The sequence below is a fragment of the Cydia fagiglandana genome, chromosome 26, assembly GCF_963556715.1.
Source record: "Cydia fagiglandana chromosome 26, ilCydFagi1.1, whole genome shotgun sequence".
Classification (NCBI taxonomy): Eukaryota; Metazoa; Arthropoda; class Insecta; order Lepidoptera; family Tortricidae; genus Cydia; species Cydia fagiglandana.
This window is the reverse complement of record NC_085957.1, coordinates 5,662,224-5,665,760: the sequence shown is the minus strand read 5'-3', so window position 1 is coordinate 5,665,760 and position 3,537 is coordinate 5,662,224. Positions and strand designations below refer to the sequence as shown.

Below are 3,537 nucleotides of genomic sequence, written 5' to 3'. Positions count from 1 at the left end.
TATACATAGTTCGAAGGTTTCTACTATTAGAAAACGCGGGCTCTATAGCCCGAGCTAATCCTATTGTCTATTGTTAAGTAAAACCGCTCGTGCCACGTGCCACAAACCTGCATAAAAAGTACAGTACTTCGGTTACTGAGTGCCGGCGAGTCGAATGCTACAGAACCAGTCTAAAATGAGTCATCGAGATGCATAACAAAGGCGCGTTATCGGAGAGCGCACCTACACTGGTTTTTTGAGCGTTGGACTAGCCTGCGCTCAGGTGCCAAATAGAATAAGTATGACCCTTTTTTTGCATGTAAGTAGCACGTGCGGTTTTACTTAACAATAGACAATAGGATTAGCCGCCGGGATCTATTACAAAGCTACGAACTATACGAGGCGTAACGGTACGTTAGAATAATTGTACCTACATAATATACATAACTGTATTATTATTGTAGTTATAGTCTGTATCTTTAGGTATTTAAAAAGGAGTAAGCAAATTCTACCCTCAAATGGTTTCTTAAGCCAATTGAGGGTATATATGTCGGCGGCCGATCGTAAGATCAGGCAGACCGTAATGTTCCTGTGTAATGTTTTGACGATTGTCACATTAAACCAATATATAGGTAGGATAGGTTCGTTTAGGATAGGTTGCTTCAGATGCCCGATGGGCAAACTGTCCAGAAATAGGAGCCCCGCTCCGTCGACTCAGGGAACGAGTTAAAGATTTTTTTTTACATAATTTTCAAAAAAAGTTCCTGTACACGATGATTTGGTTATCTCTGAGAGTTGAATATGTTGGTCATACTGAAAATAGATATGACAAAAAAAATCTGGTGTTCCTTACAAAACATAGACAATGATTAGCCCAAATGTATGAGCCAGCTGTTTTTTGCGTTTTCGGCGTAGGCTCCATAGTAAAAGACATATTTACCCCTTAATGTATGGTCGTAACAAAATTACTCTGTTTAATGCAGATTGTAACCGGTTTCGTGTAAAATAACCGGTTTTTATAAAATATGATCAATATAAATGCCAACAGAAATAAATAGAGAAGACTAATTACTCTGCCGATTTTAACACTATAATTATATTTCGTGTTATTTATATAATATAAAAATTAATCATTAAACCTCTAGCGTCCCACGGTCCTAATATGTAGTAGTACAAATTACCTACACTAAGATTTTAATCAGTATTAAATAGAAAGGAGTTACTGTTGTTCGGTTTCGTTCGATTTTAAAACGAGACTTATCCAGTTCTAATTTCTAATACCATTGATTTAAAAACTGCCAAATGATCTTGTATGGTGGACCGCTAGAGGTTGAACTAACCTATAGTTCGTTTTTTTTAGCATTAGAAAGAACTTGCAAGAAGGTAAGCGATCTTGACATGTCTTTTAATTGAAAAACGCTTTTTAAAAATCAAAAACTACTTATTACTTATGAAAGCAGAAGAATATAAATGATCGTATTAGATTCATAATAGAATTGTTACATATTTGCCGTAACTTATTTTAAAAATGTGTTTTTCAAAAGACACATCAAGATTGTTTACCTTACTTCTAATGCTAAAAAAAAAGAAGTATAGAATAGGTAATAGGTACCTACTTAATTTATATTAGACGAAAAAGGAACAAGGATAGGAATACGCATTAACATATTAACACTTTCGTTGCCACCATTCTCGCTTTGTGTTAGAAAAATACATTAATACTTATATAATAGTAGTGATTATAAAAAGACAAGCTATTGCTGTATATAGAGATGTCCGCATAGTATTATCCGTTGTGACACTACGTACGATCAGGGCGTAACTTTACGTGTTGTAAAAATGTAATTATATGAAGCGTGATTGTGCACTGTGTTATATTTTAAAATTTAATAAAATATATTTCATATACAAAGACTTTTATTCTAAATAACTTAGATTACAAACTTCACTTACTTAAAGTGTAAACTTTAACCCGATTACAGATTTATTTGGAGTATCTTCCTTTTGGTAGTCATTTAAATTTTAAAGGGTCACTTGTCCTAGGTCATTAACACGAAATGATCGGTGGATTTTATATGACTTATTTTATATTTTTATACCTCCTTAATCTTATTTTTACATAAAATCGTTTTTTACCAATTAAAGTACAGTCATATGCAATAATGTTTCACATCGAAGGCGAAGGCTCGGAACCGGATTTTTTGAAAAACCCGAAATAGGCCAATATTTTTAATTATTTTATGCTCTTTATGTAGGACTGAATCATGTATTTAGGTTCAACTTCTTATTATTAAAGTGTCTCATTAAAAATGAAATAATAAACTAAAGTACGAAATATTACCGGTATTTTATGTATAAAGAAAAATCCGGTTCCGAGCCATGTCGAAGGCCGCAATAATATAATATAATTTTATTTGTAGATCCATATCGTCGGGTGACAAGCAAAAGTCGCTAACTAACACCATTGAAATTATTGGACAATAAACCGTGTTACAAGTGTAATAAGTGCATTGTTACTTTAATTTCTTGATAGTACTTAGTGACTTGCTTGTCACCCGACGATATGAGTGTGTCATGTATTGTTGGGGCCTCCGATGAAACATATATTTTTGCAGGTAACTGTCAGTTTACTCCTAGTCCTGAATATCAGTATAGGTTTCAAGGCATGGTGTCGTCGTAGTAAGCCCAGCTGATGCCGTAATTCGAAGGGCTTTTCTCAACGCGCGATCCGACTGCCTTCTTCTTAGCCCTAAGGTATGACCGCATCGCGCTCAGCAGCTCTCGGACCGTATCGTTGTTCTTTTTTACCTAAAATGTTTAGAAAATTATTAAGAGTTACACCGAGAAAAGTCTGCAACGATTTCGATAGCATACGCAGTGCAAGTGTTGCAGATTTTTCTCGGTCTAACTCTATCGTGGTTTCTGGGTTTACCTTATCGATGACAAGTAGTGAAAATACAAGGGCCAATTTTTATTTTATTAAAAACTTCGTATGAATTACGAAAACGTATATTTTCGTATAGGAGCTCTTAACCAGTTAATTTTATCCAAATCTAAAAATGAATGAAAAATTATTAAACAACTTTTTAGTTGTTGAATCATTTTTCATTCATATAGTTCTTTTGAACTAAATAATAATTAGCCTTATATTAAAAACAAACCTGCTCCTAAAAGCCGAGGAATAATAAGCACGGCACCAACCGACTATATAGGTTTTAACCGGGCTGGAAAATCGGTTAGACTAAATAAGGGTTAATAAATAAATATTTTTAACCCTTTGACCGCCGTTGTCCGGTATAGAAGACAACGATAGAACGATACGCTGGCGCCGTCGTCTTGTATACAAGACACAAATTCAACCACTGAGTTAATGTGAAAATAATAACAATTGCAATTTCATTTACACTCGTGTTCATATTTAAGGTCTTTGTTTTTTCATTTATTTGCTTTTTAAGCCGCTATATAAATCCCTTCTTTTATAATAAGGCATTTAAAAAAATTGCTCCAATTTTCAACATTTTTCATGTTCCTCGTCGCCGTTGTCTTGTATAAAAGACA

General features: G+C 34.1%; 1 protein-coding gene across 1 annotated transcript in view; it reads right to left on the bottom strand.

Moving 5' to 3' along the window:
- Nucleotides 1–1,878: 1,878 nt before the first annotated feature.
- The window catches only part of LOC134677513 (tubulin beta-1 chain-like), a 32,586-nt gene continuing 30,927 nt past the window's right edge, over nt 1,879–3,537 (bottom strand). Inside the window, exon 15 of the mRNA XM_063535980.1 lies at nt 1,879–2,787. The gene's annotated coding sequence lies outside the window, so the exon portion shown is untranslated. The remainder of the gene's footprint in view (nt 2,788–3,537) is intronic.